This window comes from Camelus ferus, chromosome 3 (assembly GCF_009834535.1).
Source record: "Camelus ferus isolate YT-003-E chromosome 3, BCGSAC_Cfer_1.0, whole genome shotgun sequence".
Taxonomy (NCBI): domain Eukaryota; kingdom Metazoa; phylum Chordata; class Mammalia; order Artiodactyla; family Camelidae; genus Camelus; species Camelus ferus.
In genome coordinates, this window is record NC_045698.1 from 67,453,504 (window position 1) to 67,478,188 (window position 24,685).

The following is a 24,685-nucleotide window of genomic DNA, read 5'->3' on the forward strand; positions in this document are numbered from 1 at the left end:
TTCTGAGCACAGCTCGTGTCTGCCTCCTCAGTGCAAAGGTAATATTTGTCACTAGGTGAATGTCTTTAAACTGACTGAAAATAAATAAAAGCCTCATGATACAGAATTTACTTCCTGTGATCATTGAAATGCTACTGGATACATGGCATTTGCTAATGTTTGAAATGTCTTGGGTTTTATTTTATTTTCCTGCTGCTTTTCAGGCTTTGTTGTGATGATCAAAATTGTCCTTAACCTTCTTTCTGCCTCCTGTCTCTACCTCCACCTTGAAGCAGCCTCTGTAACTCAGGGTCCAGATCCATCTTCTTTGGTTGAGGTCCCAAATGACTTGGACCAACCACAGAGCAGGCTACTAGCATAGGCCTCATCACCCAGTTTACTTGTTAGATTTTATTCTTCTCCTTTTGGTTGCATAATTAATTTTGTCTATTCTTTGTGTATCCAATATAGACACTTATTAACCTCACTGCTAATTCATACCCTAAAAGGAAGAAATATCAACATGTTATAAACTACCTAACTACCCGGAGGGAATCCTTTCAATGTATTTCCCCCTTTGCCTTGACTGTCAGGAAGCTCAAATGTAATTTATTGTTCATTTGTCATATTTTCAGATTAGACCTACTAGTTTTATTACCCCTAATCCTTTATCACCTGACATAATGGTTTTCATTTAGCATATGTGTTTTTTTTTTTTAAACATTGTTTTAAATATTAAAAGGACCTCAGTTACTTTTAGGGCACAGGTTGCAACAACAATTATTCTTGGCTTGTTACCCTCTCTGGAATTGACCACAGAAGACACAATCCTGGAGCTCAGGCCTAGAAATGACCGCCACATGGGGACCCATCTGTGGCTTTGACAAGACTGAGTCTGGAGTGTCAAGAGTCCAGCTCTAGAGCATTGCTTCCCTCTCAGTTTCTTTGGGGCTTAAAGAGAGTCTTGTCTAAAATTAGCAAGGGCCTGGATAGAAGGGAAGATGGAACACACCCCTATCGGCTCCTGCTGAAAAGGCAGTGAAGATTCAGCAATGTTTTTGGAAGATTCTCTGTGTGTGGTCCTCCTGTTTCTTTTTCTTTTCCCACAATACAGAATTTAGGCAGTCCTTGCTGGGCTAATGTTTAACTATAGCTTTATAGTGACTCTGTGGAGGCTTTCCCCATTTCTCTGTTTCTTCTTCCATTCCTCAACCACAGACATACTTTATCCCCTGTACTTGGGACCTGAGACTGTGACCCTTGACTGACATCGTAGGTCATCTGGGCTGGAAAGAAACACTTCCTGCTGGTGGCTTAAGGCCATGGTTATGTTCTATAATTTTTGTTCTATAATTTTTGGTCTTACTGCTCTCAGAATTCCTGTCATGTTGACTGAGTTGCTGAGTTCTGAGCTTCAGTTCACTTGGATACAACTCCCAGCTCTAAACTCTGCCGTATCCCTGGCCCCTGCTACCCTTTAGTCCATTTTCTACCAGAAGAGAGATGAAGTGGAAGTTCAGCCTATTTAGCTAATTATCTGCCTCTCCAGGGAAAGGTTAGATTACAAGAAGATCGAATGTATTGAATAAAATAAGGTTTGGGATTTATATGCAGATTTCCAATTCCATGAATTCTGGATCCTCCATCATTGAGGGTAATTGCAAGCTGGCAGTGTGGGCACTACTGAGGTATATGGAAAATAGGAAATTAAGCCATGTCTCTTTGCCAAATGATGTCCTTTTAGTGTTTCAGTAAATCCTAATGCAGACCAAATTTTTTTTTTTTCAAGGAAATAAAAATTTACTACAATAAAAGATACTAGGGGAAAAAAAGCAGAGGCTAGAAGTTTTTAGGGACAGGAATGATGAATGAAAGCTGTTTTTTTTTTTTCTCTATTAGTAAATCAAGTGTATGAATTTTAAAATCGTGGACAGATTGTTGCCTATTATTTTAGAGGGCTCAACAAATTGTCCATTGGTGAGAAGAAATAAAAGCAGGTCTGACGGACTTCATGTAGCAGGAGCAAAGATTTTAAACAGTCTGAAGTCTGTGCAAAGGGAAGTATTGCTTCCAGTACTCTAAGGAAGACAGTTGGAACAGAAAATGTTTTCATCATATGTATTTTTCAGTGGGTCAGGTAGTAATAGGACTTATTAAAGCTGTTTTCTCTCCCAAATCTATGTGGAATAAAGAAAATGTTAATTTAAAAGGGCAGTTTGAGAGGCATGGTGCTTTAGTGGTGAACTATCAAGTCTAAACTGCCTGTTTAACCTTTCATTGCAAGATTCTTAAGTGGTATCTAAGTGGCTTTAACTATCAAGTAGATGAGTCTTTGAAACAAATGAAGCAAGCTTTCCATGATTCATCAATTATATGACCCGTGCTTTGTTTTGATGTGCAGACATCTTCTTTTGTTGCTAGTAGCTAAGTTGTGGAGAAGTCTGAGAAGTTTGGAAGAAAGCAAAACTGAGCATGTCAGAACACACTTGAGCTGATTTGTTCATATATCTAAAGATAAACCCTAATGTAATGAAATAACAAATGATTACTAGATTAGCAGAAAACAAATTTAAATCCATTCCTCCCCATCAAGAGGATGCATATATATGATCCAATAATGATCCAATCATAGGTGCTTTTCATCAGTTCTTTTCTTTTTTTGAGACAGTAGCTTTTTTAAATTCACCTTTTACTTTTTAAAGAAATCTCACATTCTCCTCTGAATGACAGAGTTGCTTATCTCTTTGACAAATGCAGTCCCATGGCCTTAGAATAGATATAGAGGCTAATGGAAGAGAAGAAAATGGGGAAAGTGAAAAATGATTTAATAGTGGTATTCCCAGAAGCACGGACATTTCTAGAGCAGGGCTCTGATCAGCGGTCTCTGGAGGCATGAAAATGTGTGAGGTGAGTTAGACCTGGCGGCTTGATCATGTCCTTGGCTGTGGGCATGTTCTTGATTTGATCAGACTTTCTCTGCTGCATTTCCCCAGCAACCAAGTCTCCAGACTTCCGTATGTTTCCTTTCAAGTGAGAGCTGCCGGTGTGACATATTTTGAAGCAGTATTAGTAAACAGACTTCTGCTTAGAGGATGAGAGAAGACACAAAACTAAACGTGGAGGTGATTTTCTGTCAAAGTGCTATAGTTTGTCGCTCTAGCAGTGAGAAGAGCCATCTTTAAAATCCTTTTATACAGGCTAAGATGGGGAGGTTCCTTTATGATAATACTGATAAGAATATCAATGGAAGGAAAGACTTCTCTGAATAATAGAAGGCGGAGGCTTATCTGTCCTGTTGTAGCCAATGCCTGACATAAAGTATGGAATTCTATGCATTTTGTTGAATGGATAAATAAAGGAAATGAGATCAGTGCTATATAAATGGTTATTTTTGTAATATATTTGAAAAAGCCTTGCTATTTTGCTTTTTCTAAGTCTCCTTTACTCCTATTTGTGGATATTTCACATGAATTAGAAGTAAATGAGTAGACATTTTAAAATACAAAAAAAGTATAAATTGTAGATAAGAACCTTTGTTTTATGTTAGATTTTAAGGTATTTAGAACAGTTAGAACTCAGGGTTATTGTACACTCAAAGGAGAGAATTGTGACTGTCTTTAGGGCGATAGTACGACATAATGGTTGTGCAGACACTCAACAGTGTGCAGTGAAGCAAAGGGGAAAACAGCCCACAATTCCTTGCATCATTTTAGGTGCCTGAAAGCAGCTTTCCATCAAACTGCCATCTAATTCAGTCAAAAGCAGTGTGTTGACTTGGTCTCTCTGTGAAATTGCTCCATTTCCCTTTTTACTGTGCTGTTAGTCATAAACAGAAGATATTTGATTTTCTTGAAGACTGCTAAAAAACAGAACAGTCAGGTGGGTCACAGTTTTGCATTCTATTTACTTAGCAAATTCTATTTACTTAGCAAATAACCTCTAAGATTGGTGTATCTGTTTAGGGGAATCTGAGTGACTGAAAATTTTCATTGATATTGCACCTCCTTTAAATGTTCTGTCTAGTGTTTGGATTAACTATTCAATCCACATCCCTTGCAGAGCTCTGTAGGTGGCTGTGGTGACTCATACCAACTGATCCTTGTCCCTTGTAAACCCAGGCTCCTGGTGAAGAGCATTGACTTTGGTGTTTGACCCACAGACCTGATTCTGCCAATTGCTACCCGTACAACCCGGGTAGATGACTTACTTTTAAGGTTTAGTTTTATCATATGAAAAGATACACCTGACAAAGACTTGAGAGTACATACTTGGTAAGGTAAATTTGATAGATAAGGGAATACACAGCCTTTATCCTAAGGCTGGAACATAGTCCTCTTAATACATTTTCTTGCCTTTTATTTTTTAGAAGTATTAATATACATATTTTTATTATAAACAATTGTTTAAACTAATGGCCCTGATCATCTATTTAAGGATATAGTTATAATTTCTTTGATTAAAATGCCTTTGTGCAATTTTTCTAGCACCTATAAAAAGATTTATCTTACACTATCTTCCTTCTTAAATACTATCTGAACATACTTCCTGTGAAACACAATAATGTATTAGTGAGAGCACTGAATTTGGAGACACAGTCTTTACTTCATGACCTACACACTGAGTGACAGAGGGCAACTCATTACATATCACAGAGGCCCAGTTTTCCTTTGTGGGAAATGGGGATAAATCACCTGCTTGTATGTCACACAGGAGTAGTTTTGAGGATTCAGAAATAGATGTGAAACTGTGTTAATCTCAAAGCCACAGAACAAGTATAATATAATGAAAATGAAATGAATATCAGACAATCTCTTTCCTACATCCAAAAAATAGAATATTCTATGTCATTCTTAGAAAATATTTTCTAGGCTGAAGTGCTGGTCAAGTGATATTTGGCAGCAGAGGATCTTTAACCAGTTAATAAATGTTATTGCTAAGGAAAAAATTAGAAAGCTGGTAAACAATAAGAAAATAAAAATCACCGACAATACTAACACTTGGATAATGTATATGTTTGTTTTCATAATGCTTACATGTAAGTTATTTTTTCAGAAAGATATTTTAATTTTCACTAAATCATGAATTATAAACTTTTTTGTGATGCTCCGTCTTTCTGTAACCTCGCTTGATAGTTGCATATCTCATTGGTATATCTAGAGCATGTTGTTAACTACATTTTCATTATAATGATGTTTGCAATTTTTTACAATGATAAGTAACACTGATGGACATTCTTACAGTTTAATTGTTGTGCACATTTACAATTATTTTTTATGATATAAGGTTAGAAATTGAATTGCTTTAGATAGAATATGCATATGAATAAAGCTTTTGATAAACAGCCAAATTTCTATCAGGAACAAATGTATATGTAGTAAGATAATATTTTTATGTTAACTAAAGATTTCCCTTAAATTTCCTTGCTTTTTTTTTTACCTTTTATCCCATTGTTCAATAAGACACATTTTTCCTCATGAGAAAAGGTGCTAAGGACAGAAGGATTTACTGTGCCCAAGCCTGGGAGTATTCAAAGCCCAGGCTTTGGTGTGGTTAGAAAGTATGGAAGAATGTACAATTTGTAAAAGATGTCTGTGGCTCCTACTAAAGGTAGAGATTTCGGGTTTGCTGAGACAATAATTGGGAGGGAAGCCATTGTTAGATGTGTATGAGTGTCCCTGAGAGAAGAACCCTTTTCCCTGCTCTCCTTGTATCTGTGCTGAATGGACCCTGTTTGGGTGAAGGGGTCACAGACACCTCAGGTAGACTGGGTGAGTGAGGTGCAAAGGTCTGTGTGCTTCACTTTCCATATGGAATCTGGAGTCATGGCCGATCCTCACGTTGCCTTGCTGCACAATGTGCCACGGGGGCAATAGACCAGAAATGCCATAGGGTGTGTCTGGGTGAGTGAATCTTCCATGATGCTTAGAGTTCCCTTTGCTTCATGAGTTATGGGAGTAAATGCACCTTGCTCATGTGTCCAAATGGACTACTGCTAGCTGAGGGACAGATTTGGAAAGTTCTTGAGCTAGAGAACAAGTGAAAACAGAGTAGGGTCCTTTGTGGATTAATAGTAAGGGATCAAATAGGATGACATCTATCTCAGCAGGCGTAGCCATGGTTAGTTGCACTCCAGCCCCAAAGTTTTGGTAACAGGCACTTATCTATAACTCACAAAAAGAAAGCAGTGATGTGCCCTGGAGTTGGATTGTACTGGATTGTCAGCATCTCTTCTTGTTAGCTGAACATCAAGTTAGTACCTTGAAACTGGCCAGGGTGGGAGTGCTCATATCATGGACATGATTGAACACTGCAATTCAGGCTTTTTTTTTTTTTTTTTTTAACTCCAGAGAGACATTTGTTAAACATTTATCAGCATATTACTGAAAGAAGTGGTAACTGTCCTTACCACCATGAAGTTTATGACATTCAGTGGAATTGGGGCTTTTAATAAAAATTAAGGTATGTGATATTTCTCAGACACTGTTTTTTTTGGCTTGCAGTCCATATTTGCTACATGCAGTCCATATACAGTAAATTCCTGCTTGTTACCTGGATGACAGTCATATCAAGAAGTTACATCTTTTGACTATATAGAAGATATAACAAATAAAATGTTAGTTCTGAAAACTCATTCCACAATTTAAGAGTATCAAAATTGATGTGTAAAACTAAGGAAGGAAAACATACACATTTATATACAATTATTAAATAAAAACATAAAGCCAACTGCTATTTAAAAAAATTCCTAATGAAACATTTTCCTTTCTCAGGCTTTTTCTTCATGGATTAGACTTGGTGAGGCTCTTGGAAAACAGGTTCACTAAAGTTTAGATCGAAGAAAAAAGTCTTTTTCCTGGAAAATTGCCCTGTAACAAAAGTAGACAGTCTTTATTGCCATAGAACTCTTTTTTTCAGTTGAAGGTATAGTTGATTTATAATGTTTTGCTGGTTTCAAGCGTACAACAAAGTGAATCAATTATACACACATATTTTTTCTTCAGATTCTTTTCCATTATAGATTATTACAAGATATTGAATATAGTTCCTTGTGCAGGAAAGACAGTGGGTCCTTCTTGTTCATTTGTTTTATATATAGTAGCGTGTCTGTTAATCCCAAACTCCAATTTATCCCTCCCTCAGCCTTTCCCCTTTGGTAACCATAAATTTGTTTTCTACACTGTGAGTCTATTTCTGTTTAGTAAATAAGTGCATTTTATCATTTTTTTTTAAGATTCCACGTATCAATGATGTCATATGATATTTGCCATAGGACCTTTGAACTTCACTGAGATTCATATGATGTGCTGAATCTGATTATGACCGGGTGTGAATGAGGCTTCAAAATAATAAACCCTGACAAGAGAGCATATTCACAGCTGATTTTCTGGTGATCCTTGACTTCCTGCTTTATCAATATTAAGCTCATTTCTTTCCTAAAATTTCAATTGTGTTTTTCTGAAAATTCTTTGTATCTTTAATAATTCCCCCCATTTTCAATAGTATGGCAAGCAATGTTTTCTTGAAATTACTAGACTTTCCTTTTCTCTCAGTGAAACCATCTTTATTTCTCCTCAGTTATTAAGGAAAAAAGACAATGTTTCTGAAATAACTTCTTGATTCAAAGGCGCACCTTCTGCATTTGATTAAGCATTCATGCAATACAGTGATTTTCTGATTCATAAGATGATGTGTCATATTTTTTCTTACTAAAAAAAATGTATTTTGTCCTAATTTCAAATTGGCACAAAATTTACAAGTATGATGCAAAGAATTCCCGTATACCCTTCACCTACTTTCCCAAGTGTTAGTTTTTACTATATTTGTGTTTTCTGTCTTAGTCTCTCTCTTTCTTCATTAAATGATTGGAAATAAACAAATTAAATCATGTAAATAAAATCAATTTAATAAAAAATAAATGTTTATGCTCCAAAATAGTTTACATAATGTCTGTGGAATAACTATAAAGATGAGCCATGTATTAGACTGCATGGAAAACCTAAAAATAGCCCCAAATTGAAAAATCCTTGAAAGTACATAAAACTAGAAATGTAAAGGAACAAAAAAGCCATGTTTCTTTTTCTTTTGTTTATTAAGTTGTCAAAATACTAAAACTACAATTAAATACTATTAAAAATCAATTTAAAATATATGAATACAAATAATAAAGTAGGAAGAGGGGATTAAAACAGAGAAAACCAGAAATTAATGAAGTAGAAAATAGGACTCTAGAACCTAAGAATAAACAGAAGTAGTTTTTGAGGAAAAAAAAAATAAAATGGATAAATCACTATCTGGAAAAGCCAATTAAAATAGAAGAAGATAAAATCACCATTGAAGAGGAGAGATAAAAATACAGGTCAACCAGGTCAGCTACTGTCTTTGAAAATCTTAAAGAAATTCAACTTTCTGGAATAAGTGACTATTAATATGAAAAAATAGGAATTAATTAATGATAGACAACCAAAAGAGTGAATAAAATTGAAAGATTAGTGTTTAACATTTGCTATTTTCAGACTCCTGTAGTGGGAGTGTTTATTTTTAGGAGTAGCTTAGAAATACATATCCAAACTCTTAGATAAATGCATATATTAACCTAGTAATTTCTCTTTAGGAATTTTCAGGAAATAACAAAATGAGTTTGTAAAGAAGACAGCCCAAGTATGACTTTCTGTAGTTACTTTTACACACATTTGTGAGTTTTTTCCTCATAAGAATAGATTATCTAATGGTAGGTGATTGAAGAATCCACAGTATATCCATAATTGGATTCTATGCAACCATTAAAAATGGTGTGGACCTAAATGCATGGACCTGAAAATGTGTGCATTATTTCATTCATGGGCTCCAGTAGTCTCCTCTCTCACTGAGCCCTCTGTATTTTCCAGTCTCTGTTGGCAAAAGTCTCCCCTATATTTGATCCTTCTCTAAATACACCGATCAGGGAATCCTCACTCTGTTAGCAACCTGCCCCCACAGCCTCCAGGCTTTGCTGCCCTCCTGCTGTTACCGGTCATCATATTGCCATCAGTTGTTGGTGTTCATTCATTTCAGTTTCTGAGATTTAAGGGATTATCTTTTCACTAGTTTGATTGCTGCCGTGTGTGTGTGTGTGTGTGTGTGTGTGTGTGTGTGTGTGTGTGTGTGTGTTGTACTTGTTTCTATTTTGCTATCTTAAGTTGCTTTATCTATTCTTGTGTGATGATTTGGGGGAGATTTGAAGGTTTACTTATCTGTTTCTACAGTTCTCTGCCAATTGCTTGAGATCTTGGATCACAAAACCCAGAGAGAGACTAAATATCACACTTGTTTCTTCAGCAGGCTCGCTTTCTCACATGCTGAGATTCGACATTTCCCACATCCTCTTGTCTGAAATGTATCAGAGTCCTTCCTCACCTTAGTTTCAGAAGACAGTTTGGCTTTATTCTTAAGGAGGGGAGAAAGCCATCAGACATGAAATCCCCTGTTTCATCACCGACAACCTACATTTCCACCCATTTCCTCTTATTCCTTCTTACTACAGTGGAGGATGTATCTTTTTTCCAAAGTTTAATCTCTCCAAGTTTGTTTGATTTTTCTCAGGTATTATGTTTCTTTGTGTATATCATCTTGCTCCTGAATCATCAACCACACACATTTTCATAGATTGTTTCTGTATCTCCAATTATATAAAAACACCTACTTTTCCACATACCCTCCACCCATGTTTCTAGCTTCTTTATAGCCATTTCATGAAAGCACGGCTGATAATCTGTGCTCATGTTCTAACTTCCTATTCACGTTTAGGTTCACTACAATCTGGGTTTTGCTCTTACTATTTACTAATTACTGATACTTAATTAGATTAATTACTAATCTGTTGTACCCTTGTCAAGGTCATTAATATTCTCTTGGCTGTGAAGTTCTATATCTCATGTGGATAGTTTACTATCTTTATTTTACTTAACCCTTCAACAGTATTTATAACAACTAATATTGTGTCCTTCTTGGAATGTTTTCCTCATTTTGCTCACACAGTATTGCAGTCTTCTGGTTTTCTTGTTATCACTAGCAACTTCTCCTTAATACATTTTTATGGAGTCTGTTTTCTCTATTTGATCTCTAAATTTTAGAGTACTTCGTGATTGAGACCTCATTCTCCTCCTCTTTCTTTACTTGCTTTGAATGATTCACTTACACATATTGAAATAGTAGTTATATGGCCATAAATTCCAGGTTGGTATCTCCATTCCAAAACTCTGAGCTCCAGACTTGGATGCCTCAACGTGGATACCCCAGAGACATCTCAAATTTAATATGGCAAAATCTGAACATTTTCCCCATCTCAGAATGTAGTACCACTCTCTACCCAGTCCTTCAAGCCAAATACTTAAGGACCATCTTCTGGGCTCTCTTTTCCTTGCCCACTATATTGAAGTCCTGTCAACTCTAACTCAAAGATAAATCTCAGTCGGTCTGCTTCTCTGCACATCACTGCTGCCAACCCAGCAGCCATGATGTCTCTCCTGGATGGGCACGGCAGCCTCCTCACTGGTCTCCCTCTTGGTACACTTGCTCTGTCTTCATTCTCTCCCTCAGCAACTAATGTAACTTCCTTAAAACCTTAATCAGATAATATCCCTCTCTAATGGAAGTCAGTCCATGCTTTTATTTACTCACCTAGTAAGATTCAGCCCTTTTCCGGTGCCATACTAGGTCTCGGATGAGTTGTGTCTGGGTGTCTTTTACGTCATCTCATGCCACTCTTCTTGATCTCTGGGCTCCGATACTTTTTCAGCTCTGCAGCCATAACCAGAGTGCCTGAATCTGAGCCTTAGCTCCAGTAATGACTAGCTGTGTAATCTTGGGCATCACCTGCCTGTGTCTTGGTTTCCTCATCAGTAGAGTGGAAGTAATAATGGTACCTGGGTATAGTGTGTAGCACCTGGGGCACATAAATGTTTAGGACGTGGCTTTTCTCCTGTTTGTTGTTGTTGTTTTCTCTCTTAGGGACTCTGTTAGCCAGCATTTAATGAGAGGAACAGAACCAGGAGATGTATGTTAAGAGATTTATTATAAAGAATTGGCTTATTGATTGGGGGGCTGTCTAGGCAAGTCTGAAATCTGGGAAGCGGGCAGTTGTGAAAAGCAGGCTGGAACTCTCAGGCAGCGGAAGCTATAGTCCGTGGGTAGAATTTGTCCTTTTCTAGGAAACTGCAGTTCTGCTCCTAAACGCTTTCAAATGATTGAATGAGGCCTGCCAAGATTATGTAGAATAATACCTTTTACTTAAAGTCAACTGATGATGAGCTTTAATCAGGAAACCTTCACAACCTCACCTACATTAGTGTTTGAATAACTGGGCACTGGAGCCCAGCAAGTTGACATGTCACACTGTCCATCACAGGGGCTTTAAACTTGCTGGTCCCTCTGCCTGGGAATGCTCCCTGCATCAGTCTTTCACAGAGCAGTTGCCTGCCATTCTTGAGTCTCGGCTTAAATGCTGCTCTTTTAGGTTTACCAAACTGTCCAAGTAGTGCCCCCAAGCGTAATTCTGTATGTCGCCCTGTGGTATTTTCTTTATAACATTTTTCTCTAATGCATGTTTTGTTTTGATGTTGTTTTGCTTTGTCTTTCACTAGAAAGGGTTATCAAATCCAAGCCATATCATTCTTATTTATTCCAAGTGCCTTGCATGGAATCTAAAGCATGGGAGTTATTGAAACCACGTTTTCTGAATAAACGTAAGAAGTAAAATGAAGTGGAAACAATTAAAAGAGGTATTAGGTAGACGTAAATATAGATAGTGTCTAGAAGGATATTACATATGAAAAGATTTTTTTTGTATGGTAAGAGTTTCAGGAATTTATTTTTTGCTTGCTTGCATTTCACATTTCTCCACAGTAGGCATAGATTACTTTTATTTTTTGTTTATTTTCAAGCACAGTACTTGTTAACAAAAAAAATCTACACTAAAGGAAAAGAGCCAAAAGAGCATTGCTTTCTACTCAGGAGAGACCATTTCTTTCTACTGAGGCCACAAGCATTGAATGGCTCTGAAGGAGGATTGGTTGTGAGCTTCACGAGCTGAAAGTCTTTATAGGTGAAGAAAGATAAATGGAGGCTTATAAAATTTGAAAACTGTTTCTAGGTAACGTTTAGTCCAGAGGAATGATGGGATGATGGCCTGAGCACTGGTGTTAGATTTCACTTTTTCATGGTGAAACTTAGGCTTTTCTCTGTTATATCAAGAGTCCATTCATAAAAATAGGATGAAAACTCAGCAAGGAAGGGTGATGTGTTTGAATGTCAGCCAGTCTGTAATCCTTCCTGCTTTTGTTTAGAGATGAGAACTGAATGAATTCGGCTGGGAGAAACCCACCTGTAAAGTGCGAGGGAAGTAACTGTAGAAAGACAGACAGGAGGAGGAACAGAATGGGTGCATGTCTGGGATGATGCTTGAATGCAAGGTCTCTTCTGTAGAATGAGGGTCCCCAATTATTTTCCTCAATAGCTATCTAGCCTGAAATTCTATTTATTCTGCTTACAGGAGACTCTTTTGAAAGTGTGTGTGTATTAATTACCTGGGCAGGATATGAGAAAAATGATGTGCAAATGTGTTTGTTAAAGAATTAGAGATTCAGTTGGGTTCTTCGGAGAAGTTAAGCCTTTACTGGAATGTTTTTATAGGGTACACACAACTGTGAAAGACCTTGTTGGAATCTGGAGTCTAGGCTCCTGAAGGGAGTTTGTATGGATCCTGAGGGAGTATAAAGGCACCTGCAAGAGGAAGAGAGAGGTTAGAATTCTCCAAAAGGAGAACCAGTGGTACCTCAGTCAATGAATTACTTTTGACTAATTTTTTAAAAAGCTTTATTGACATAGAATTTTCTCACCCTGAAGTTAACCCACTTAAAGTACACAGCTCTATGGTGTTTCGTGTATTTACAAAGTTTTACACAACCATTACCATAGCCTTTTTCCCCCTTTACTTTTGTTAAGTTTTAAGTAGCTGAGAAATTCTGCTTTGGGACTTGGCATAAAAATGAGGCTACGACTCCGTATGTTGTCCTGAAGTTTGGTAAAGCAATTCAGATGGGTTTAATAGTCAGTTTACATGGTAACAAATGATAGCAAACCAACATATAACTCTCCAAGAAACATGACAGTGGATTTTACTGTGAAGTATATGTAATAACCCACAAATCATCATATCAGTGAGAGACCTACAGGAAACCTGATGATCTACAACGTAGAGCCACGAGGCAAGGAAGCATTTATTATCCTCTTGAATCTGTTCATTTAATAAGGCCATCTAGAGTCACAGCACTTGACCTTAAAAGTGTCCAAATAGCAAGCTCCATATTTTATTTGTTCATTTATTTTTCTGCACAAATTTACCCCATATGTGTCGGCACTCTGTACTCCCAAGAGGAATGTTAAATCATTATAGGTCAATGGCAGCACTTGGACTTGAAACAAGCCCATAGATGGCAGAGTCCTAGTCTAATTCCCCAGCATTGCCAGTGCTGCCACTGAAGACCGAATACTGTTTCTGCTTACATTCTCTGTGATTTAATATTTGAGTCTCTGGGCACAGAGCTAACAACTTCCCATGGTCTCTTTAAGGAAAGCAGCATTGTAGATTATACTTGTTTTGCGTGTAACTATGGATGCAGCTGGCAGCCACAAGAAGGCAAAGCTTGGTGAATATTCCTTCTTTATTTAATTCCTTCTGCAGGTGTCATTTCCGTGTTTTAGCCATCTGGTGGTTCTGTGGAATAGACACTCACTGGCAAAGACTCACTCAGATACGTAAGCTGAACAAAAGTCTCATTAAAATAGAAGTATTAAAAATGGTCAGCATAGCAAATAGAATATTTTGTTTATTTTGCATGTTGATGGAGATCTGAGGCAAAAGGAGTATTACTTCTGAGCAAGTAATGTTACTTGGCTGAACAGGGCGCATATGAAATAATGCTTAGTTTAGGTTAACTTTTCTATTGTGTAATCTCTATGAAAAATTGTCCATTCCAAAAAAGTTCCAGACCTGAGAATCAAAGATAGTGCTGTTCCTTTTGCATTCCTCTGAAAAAGCATTGGTGAGTGGAAACAGGAGAGGAAAAGAAGCTGTTTTCAACCTTTTTGTATCATAAGATATTAGGGTATGAGTTGAGGTAAGTGAACAGCTTTTCCTGCTTTTTTGAATTAAGAAAAATTAAGTATGAACTGGGTCTATATGGAAGCATGGCAAATGGAGCAACAAAGGTTTTATTCAGTTTTATTTTACATGTAAAAATGTAAGCTACTTCCCTAAGGTGGGAGCACCTGGGCTAAAATACAAGGTTCAGCCCATCCTTTCGTCTACCTCATGGAACTAGAGATGAGGTTAGAAAAAATTATTTATAGAAAGAAAAATGATAATTTTGTCATCACCAGGGGTTAAATATGGTAGACACAGATAAGCAGTTAGATACCTTAAACTCTTTCCTCGTCTATAAAATGGCCTGCCTCCTAATATAGAATTGAATGAGAATAATATATGTGAAGTATTTATTCCAACCCCTGGAACACAATAAATGTCCAATAAATGTTCATTATGTTTATTATTCAATGTCAGAATTCTGTATGAAATTTTCAGAGAAACCTAGTTTTGGCATTTAGTAGAAAATGGCAGTTGTGCTCTGTAACCCAGTGCAATGCCCTGCTTCTTAAAATCCCTATACATTTGTTTTATCAGACCCTGAATGTTCTAGTCATACACTTCCCATAAATGCAAAGGTAAATTGCAGCCTAGCCTAGTTTTATAATTCTTCTATTAAGGAAATTGAGATGCAAAGAGGTGCCTTGTATAGGTGTTTTATCAAATCATAAAAATCCATGTAGTGCCAGAGGGTGTAGAATAGTTGTCTTACCAAAAGGGACACACATTGTAGTAATCAGCCGAGGAATCTTCTGCCAGTACCATGTCTTTCCTGGTATTTTTTCCTATTAAAAAGAAAGACTAAAATAGAACTGTGTATGATGAATACCATTACAAATTATATTTTCTCATAGAAGTACTAGTGGGTTTGTGGGGCCAGAAGACATGTATGAGGGAAAGAGCTATAGAATCTAAATCTCTTCCATTCAAATGTGCAGTACACAATAGATAATTTGAAAATGATCATTCAATAAGGTCTTCTTTTGGAGACTGTATTGTGAATTTATTTGGTAACAGTTGCTTTGGCGGGGAAGGATTCTTGGGATCTAATCCCTGCTTTAATATCATTAGATACTTGGACATTTTCACTGATAATTTATAAAAATTAAAAATTAAACAAAAACCCCTGCAATAATTCCCTTCCTTGTATCAGACCACTGGGTAGTCCCTTTCCACATTGATTCTGGGTTTTGCCACATGACTTGCTTTGGCCAATGAGACGTAAGCAAATAATGCTTTTCAGGACTCTGCTTGTCTCTTATCTATTGGGATTTGTTCTTTTGTTGCTCTTGTGAACCCTGTGAATAAGCCCAGGCTACTCTACTGAATAAAGAGAGACCCTTGGGTAAGTCATCCTTTCAGCCTCAGGTGACACTGAGGTAACTGCCAGACATTTGAGTGAGGTAATATGCTACACTGTCCAGCGCCAGCCAAGCTAATTGAAAAGAATGGCACAGATGATCACAATATGTGAATAATAATCTGTTTTCTGTTTTAAGCCACTTAGTTTGTTATGCAGCATCCTAAAAGAAGTTACTTACCTCAGACTCCTCAGCTATAATGATCTTATGTATATCTTAATGTGAATTGAGTAGGGTCCCCTACCTCCAAATTCTTACCTATACAGATCCTCAGAATGCAACTTTATTTGTAAATATTCTTTGGCGATATAATTAAAGTAAGGATTGAGATGAAATTGTACTGGATTAGGGTGGACCCTAAATCCAATGGGTTTCTCCAACTAGAGAAAAAGGACATACAGAGACACAGGAGGGAAGGTGAAAATGGAGGCAGAGATGGGAGTGGTTCACCTACAGGCCAAGGGATGCCAAGGGTGTCCCGGCAGCCAGCAGAAGCAAGGAGAGAGGCATGGAACTGATAATGTTTCTCAGCGTCTCCAAGAGAAACCAAACCTAACAACGCGTTGATTTCGGATTACTGGCCTGTGAGAGAATACATTTCTCTTGTAAGCTACTAAGTTCATGGTAATTTGTTATGGCAGTCCTAGAAAACTAATATAAACACCGTTGTGTTTAGACAACTATTAAAGAGTGTAGCCTAGCAGATAGAGTTCCTGGCATGTAAAAATCCTCAGACAGTGTTAGTACTCTTTAATTAACATTCTTTTGTGAACTCCTCTAAAAACTTAAAATCCTCTTCATAACTCCAATAACCAGCATGGTGCTGAGACAGATATTTAATAAGCATTTCTAAAAATAAATAAATGACTCAAACATTTGTTTTTGGGGTGCAGCTGACAGATTTGGGGTACAGGCTTCAAAAAATTTTGAAATAGGAAGGCATGGTAGGTTTCTAAAATTGCCATGTGCTCTGGGAGCTCAGCCTTGAAGCAGCTCATTTGGCACTGGGAGCCTTCCAGAAGTCATTTCTGCTGAGGTGTGGCTCTCTGGTGCATCTCCAGCTCCACGTGCCTGATCTCTCCCAAGGAAAGTCAGGGAGGAGGCAGCGAGGAAGAGCAAAGGAGAATGGAGATTGGAGAAGCATTTGTCAAGAACAACATCTAGGAAAGTCAACTTTCAAAACAATTCATACCCCGTTAGGCTTTGGCTCTGAGGACAGAGTTATTCAGGACTGTGTACATAGATATTTCCCAGATGGACTGACTCCTTATCTTTACAGGAACTCTCTGATTTCTAGCTCTTTGAGCTTCCATTCTTTTTTTTTTTTTAAATTGAAGTATAGTCAGTTTACGATGTTGTATCAATTTCTAGTGTACAGCATAATGTTTCAGTCATGCATATATATGCATATATTCATATTCATATTCTTTTTCATTAAATGTTATTACAAGATATTGAATACAGTTCCCTGTGCTATACAGAAAAAATTTATTTTTATATATAGTGGTTATCATTTGCAAATCTCAAATTCCCAAATTTATCCCTTCCCACCCCCTTTTCCCTGGTAACCATAAGATTGTTTTATATATCTGCAAGTCTGTTTCTGTTTTGTAAATAAGTTCATTTGTGTCAATTTTTTTAGATTCCACATGTAAGCAATATCATACGGCATTTTTCTTTTATCTTTCTGGCTTACTTCACTTAGAATGACAATCTCCAGGTCCATCTATGTTGCTGCAAATGGCATTATTTTATTCTTTTTAATGGCTGAGTAGTATTGCATTGTATAAATATACCAAACTTCGTTATCCAGTCATCTATTGATGGACATTTAGGTTGCTTCCATGTCTCGGCTATTGTATATAGTGCTGCTATGAACATTGGGGTGCATGTATCTTTTTGAATTAGAGTTCCTTCTGGATATATGCCTGGAACTGGGATTGCTGGATCGTATGGTAAATCTATTTTTAGTCTTTTAAAGAATCTCCATACTGTTTTCCATAATGTCTGCACCAAACTACATTCCCACCAGCAGTGTAGGAGTGTTCCTTTTTCTCCACACTCCATCCAGTCCATATTCTTTTCCATTATAGGTTACTACAAGATATTGAATATAGTTCCCTGTGCTCTACAGTAGAAACTTGTTTATTTTTTATAGAGTTGTTAGTATCTGCAAATCTCGAACTCCCAATTTATCCCTCCCCACTCTCTTTCTGCCTTGGTAACCATAAATTTGTTTTCTATGTCTATGAGTCTGTTTTCTGTTTGAGCATCTATTTTAAACCAATAATTCTGCTGGCATCTTAGCTCAGTGAACATCATATAAATGACCAAGAATGCAGGATAATGAGCCTGGTTCCCATGTACTCTAAGAGCTAGTGTGCCACAGGCAGGACTGCTGTTTTCTGTGGGTGAGGGGCTGATGACTGCACAATCCAATCATGGTAGCTCATAGAAACTCATAAGAACTTTTAGCTAGATAATACATAGATAATGCATTAGAGGGTGTTGCGTATGCATTTTATCCATTTTTTTTTTTACTTTGCAAACTATCGTAGAGTAGTACTTTGTGCCTGTCACCTCTTTCCTTTCTAAGCTATTATCAGCACAGTGATAAAATGGGAAATACATTTGGATTAGCATTTATATAAGATTTTCTATTTACTAAGCACTTTAGTAAAGTTTGTATTCGTTTTCTTTCCCTTAGCTCGGTGTATTAGCTTGTATTACACTATTTGCATTTTGCAGCTGGGGACACTAAAACCAAAGGAAGGTTAAATAAGTGCCCTAAGGTCACATTGAAAATTAATGACAGAGTTGAGATTAACTCTAATTGTATTTTAGGATTGCTTTACTGAGCACAGTATCTTCAAATCAACTAGACCAAACCTGTCATCACTGGGAAGAGGGTGAGCTTACCAAATTGCTGGAAAATTCAGAAGCTAATTTTTTTTCTTTTTTTTTTTAATTGAAGTATAGTTGATTTACAATTTCTGGTAGAAGCTCATTTTTAAACAAGCAGTCAGTGAGCCTAAGATTAAAAAAAGCATTAACCACATTTCAGAAACATCAGGTCAGTGCAGTTTGGGTAAGAATATAGTGTTAATAAACAACAAAGTCCTACTATGCAATGCAGGGAACTATATTCAATACCTTATAATGGCCTTTAATAAAAAAATATGAAAAAGTATACATAAATATGTATATATATAAATGAATCACTAAGCTGTACACAGAAATTAATACAACACTGTAAATCGATTATTCTTAAATAATTAAAAAAAATTTAGTGTTAGACTCTTCTTCTCAGCTTTAGATTTATATTCCAACTGCCTGCTATGTATCTAACCAGCTGGGTGTCTGATTTCCTGAAATCAACCTATCCAAAACTGTAACTTTGCCTTTAAATCCATTTTTTTAAATTTTATTTTTTATTAGTTTGATTGCACATACACATTATATTGCATGTAAATACATATATACAGTATAACAGTATATGGCACATTTTTTTTAGTTTACTAAGTCTAATCTTTTTCTTACATTTCCTATAGAAATGAACTACTGTTGAAATACCCCATCCCAACCTCCGAAGCCTGGTGTTATCTTCAGTCTTCCTTTCCTCTCAGTCCTAAAATATGCTTGGTGATCAGGGTCTGGCAATTGTACTTCGTTAATGTCTTGTATCTCTCCTCTCCTCTTTGACTCTACTGGTGATGCTTTATCTCTGACTTTCACTTGTTCCTGGACCATTGAAATACTCTGCTAACTGGTCTCTATGCCTTGTGCCTTGAGGGATCCACATACCATTCTTCACATTATCACAGAATAATCCTTCCAAACACAAGTCATACTGTATTACTGCTTTGCTTAAAACACTTAAAAGACCACTGTAGAGTGGTCCAGTTATGGAACAGGATATAAATGACCTTTCATGACCTGGTCCCTACTCACCTTTTGAAACCACCGCTAGCCTGTATACAAAATCTACCAAACTATTGCAGTTCCCTAACGCGCCATGTTCTGTAATTCTCATGTCTGTGACCTTTTCACTCCTTTCATTTCATCTAAGTCATTATTTGAGATTCAACACAAATACCACTTTCTCTCTGAAGTCTTAACTCATAGTAATAACTGATGTTTCTCCCCCTCTGATTAGACTGTTCCCTGAAAACAATTTGGTCTTAGCACTATAACATTTTTACACACAAACACCCGTGCACACATGCATGCATACACACACATACACGTACCAGCCTCCCTTTGTATTGGACTACAAGCTCTGCAGGGGCAGAGACTATGCATTACTAATTTTCCTATTTCTAGAACCCAGTACAGACATTTGTTTCAAGTTTATTCAATAAACTGCTATCTGAAGAGATAAAGGAATAAGTATCTGACAAAGGAAAATTCCACAAATCTGTAGTGGAAATTCTTCTAGAAATTAATCTTAAAGGGAATCTAAAGATGTGACTTAAGTCTATTATCTAAAAATACATATGGAACATGGGAACCTGGCTCTACTACTTAATAGCTAAACAACCCAGGACAAGTAACACAAATTGTGTGAACTTCACTCATGTCTAAATTAGGAATATTAGTGATTACCTTATAAGATTGTTGCAAAGCAGTATTTCCAATAATGCATACAAAATTCTAGCACAAAATAGGCACTAAGAAGTTAATGTGTTTTTAATTTTCTTCTGGAAGGTAAGGTGTAGCTTAAATATACCAGCTCTTTCTGTAACCAGCCATTCTCAGAGATGCGTGATGCTTATCACTGCTTCCACTACTGTGATCAGCACTGTTACACTAGATCGTGTAATAGTGTAATGAGTGCCAGGTCTCTGATTTGCTGTGTTCACTGTTGTCTTTAGCAACTGACAAACACCAAAAGACACAGAGCTATATGGATTCATCATACATTCAGGAGTGACAGAGCTTGTGCCCCTAAATATTTATTCAGACTGTTTTACTAATTAGATCACATGGGGTTTGCAGTGTTAAGTTAGTTTTGCAAATATTTATCACACGCACTGGGTAGTCCTTGTCTGATGTTATCACAAAGCCAAAATTAGTGGGGTCCCAAAGAAACAACTTTGCTTTTAATGTTAAAAAAATTTTTTTAAAGATGAGATTGTGTATAAAAATTCCTTGCCATGCTCACAAATAGATATTGGATATTAATATCCAACAATAGAAATAAAAAACATTAAAAAATTAAAAATCTTAAGTCTTTAATAATGAAGGAATGCAGTACTTCAGTGTAACAAGGAAGCAGTGACATTTTAATGGTTAACTGCTTAGAAATGTTCTCACTATTATAAAAGTTTCATAACATAATCAAAATTATTTTCTGAATTTCTAATGTAAAAATAATATTGGAACTCCAGGTCTAGAGATAAGAAGATCCTTTACTTCTAGTTTCGTATTATAACATAACAAAAAAATACTTGGCAGAATAAAATTATAAGTAGTTTAACATGCAGAATTGGGGTCTCTGTTCTAGTTTAGAGAAAGAGCTAAACATAAAATTGAAATTATATAGTATTACATAATTTATTAATATATTTTTGTATACATGATTACTGTAGAGGCACTTTCACAGTAGCAAATTCTCCAGAAAAAAGATCAAACTACAAAGAAAACCCAAGCTGTTCGTTATTCCCCACAACTTGCTTCCTGTTTATACTGCATACAGCCAACCTGTCACTCCTCTAGTTATCTTCTGTTCCAGCTTTTTTTACTTAATGCATATATTAAGTAAAATAAATAATTATGACTAGCTTAGAAACTAAAGTTTCTTATGATGTAACTGAGACAGACATTATTAATAATACCAAACGATGAGGAAACTTTAGCCTCCGTCTAATTTGTGTACTCTGTCTAAATAGAAACCAACAGCAAACACATTTTTAGAAGTGTGAAATTCTGGATATTTATCAAAGAATAGTAGCCAAATGGTGAATGATAATTTTATAATTTACCCTTTCTGGGTATAGAAACTTTCATATTAGAAAATGTGTTAATAGAAAATATTTGATTTTTACGTTTCTGGGAACACAGAATATACCGTGTAGGGGACAGCCTATTATTTACATAAGAGGTTTTATAGTTAAGAATTATTGCTGCTGTTTTGGTGGGGGACTCTTATATTAAATACATGGATATAAACAAAGAAAACGTAGAAAATTGAATATTTGCATAAATAGTACATACTTTTTCTATTATATCCAAGCTAAAAAGTCTGACTATCTCAAATTTACTTTTCTGGGAGTCCTGACTTTTGTGGTCCAAAGTATATCAGTAAATACTGTTCCATATTATACATTGAAAATATTCCTTAGAAGAGACATAATTTCAGAAGACAAATTAGTGAAGCAAAATATTGCTGAACTACGTGGAGAAAAGAGGTGGGGTTCTTGTCATGAGTTAGCTCTGAAAGGTAGTATTGACTGGTCCATTCAGTGTACACACGTTTATTGGACACCTGCTGTGTGCTGGGAGCCCTTTAAGGTACGTGAGATAAAGCAGTAAGCAAAGGCAGATGAGAGAGATCCTGAAAGATTAAGATAAAAAGGTTCACTGGTGAGTCACAATATTAAATATTTATCAGAATATCTGGATAATAAACATATAAATAATAGATAAAATACACACATTTAATATCATAGAAGCACTCAGAAAAAGGTCTTTGTAATTTTTAGAGGTCATTACATTTACTTAAATGAATTAGAGAGAAATACTGTTCATATTGTCTTAAAGCAATTTTATTGCATCTAAATAGATTGTTTCCAGAAATAACCTGTAGACTTATGGTCAGTTTGAGGTGGTAGAAGAGTCCTAGCGTACTTGTCCTTGTGGATAAAGTATACGTTAAGTAAAAATCTCTTGGGGGAAAGCCATGGGACATCCCCACCTTTAGCTCTGCAGAACTCTGTTCATATGAAGAAGACAGCTTAAAACCTAGTGTCGGCCTTTTCCATGTTCCCTTCTGGGTAATCCTGTTCGTTTTGTCCACAGTAGATACCCTATATCAAAACAGTTTTTCTGAGATTTTTCTACTTAACTTCAACCTTGACCTGAGAGTTGTAAATAACTGGTTTTAGAATCTAAAGTGTATATTCCCTTCAAAAAAGTCCCATTTGCGCCCTCCTTTTTCGAAAACTATTTAACTCTTCTAATGTGGCAGGAACCTATGATAGGTGTTTTCACAAACATTTCATTTGATCTCCATTGTAGCACTGTGAGCAAGGTGGTGGTGTATTTAATTTACAAATGAGGGCCGCAGTTCCAGCCGCCTGCTCTTCCCGATCCCCGCGAGGCCATGCTCGTTCCCTGCGGGGACTCGGTCCCCGACCTCGGGGGGGAGCGTGCTCCTGATGCCAGTAGTGTCTGTTGGAAATCTCGGCCAGCTGGCAATCGATCTGATTATTTCCACGCTGAATATGTGTAAGATTGGTTACTTCTACACCGACTGTCTTGTGCCGATGGTTGGAAACAATCCATATGCGACTGCGGAGGAAAATTCAACAGAGCTCAGTACAAATGCTGAAGTGTATGCGCTGCCTTCAAGGAAACTCGTCAGTTAAGATCCATTTTTATTAAGTATAAATCAGAGCCATTCTGTGAGAAGCTGCTCTCCTGGGTGAAGAGCAGCGGCTGTGCCAAGGTGGTGGTTCTCTCCAGCAGTCACTCCTATCACCGCAACGACCTCCAGCTCCGCAGTACTCCCTTCAGGTACCTGCTCACGCCTTCTATGCAAAAAAGTGTTCAAAATAAAATACAGAGCCTTAACTGGGAAGAAATGGAGAAAACCGCGTGCATGCCTGAGATAGACGAGTCTGAGCTTTGTGTGCGTATTCCTGGCGGAGGTATAACAAAAACGCTCTGTGACGAAGGCTGTTCGAAGGACATCCCAGTGGCGGTTGTGCTCAAGTTTGTTTCGGAAGAAAATATCCCAGATGCATTAGGTCTTGTTGAGTATCTTAATGAGTGGCTGCAGATAATCAAACCATGTGTGCAGCGCGATGACCCCACGGCGGCAGCCTTGCCCTGGAAAATGCCGAGTTCGTGGCGATTACTCTTTGGCAGTGGTCTTCCCCCTGCGCTTTTTTGATCTGTTTTCAGTTTTATACCTTATGTCCCAAGACACTTAGTACCAATACAACTGTTAAACGCCTATATAAAGCTTGTGTTCTCTGAGACTGTTAGGAAATCTTTACTTTTCACAGAAAACCCCAAAGTAAAAATAGATTAATAAAAGGTTGTTTTTGCCATGCTTTTCATCATGGGCAACAAATGTAAATTTTGTGCAGTAAAATATTTCCTAAGTATAAATGAAAAGAGTGAGAGCTTAAGTAATTTGTGCAAGTTCATGAAGTTAGGAATGGTGGAAATGATTATTTACCTGGAGTCCCTAAACCCTTATATCCATTCTTGTTTCCAGATACATTGGTACCACATTTTCTAACATTTGATAACAATTTTACCAGCCCCTGCAGTATCATTGGATGAATGATTTATATCACAGTTACGTTTCTTTTTTGTGTGCCTTGTTTTTTCTGACCAGATTGGAAACCCCTTAATGATACAGATCATCTTGTACTCAAAGGTGTTTAAGGCTCAGTCTTGTTCTATAGATGTCAATAGGGCCTTGCGATCAGATACCACGATGTAAGTCAGTTACTTCACCAATCATCACAAATCTTACAAGCAGATATCTCTTCATAATGGGTTCATCCAGTTGATAAGTCGAAGATAAAGCATCACTAAATACTAGGATCTCTCAACTCTGCCCATAGATCAGCCGTAGTTCAATATATTGTTTTTTCTGGTAGTACTGACTCAGAGCCTATTTATTTATTTATGAGATGTAATTAACATAGGATGTGTACATTTAAGCATGTAGTGTGCTGATTTGATACATTTACATATTGCAATGTGATAGCCACCGTAGCATTACCGAACACCTCTAACACATCACATGACCATGTATAACATCATATCATATTCAAAATACATAAAGAACTCATAGAACTCTGCAACAAAACCAAAATATTTGATTAAAAAAATGAGCAGAGGAACTAAATAGACATTTTTCCAAAGAAGATATACAAATGGCTGACAGATACATGGAAAGATACTCAACATCACTAATCATCAGGGA

General features: G+C 36.8%; 1 pseudogene; it reads left to right on the forward strand.

Moving 5' to 3' along the window:
- Positions 1-22,353: 22,353 nt before the first annotated feature.
- On the forward strand, positions 22,354-23,650 carry LOC102518033 (annotated as a pseudogene).
- Positions 23,651-24,685: the final 1,035 nt, after the last annotated feature.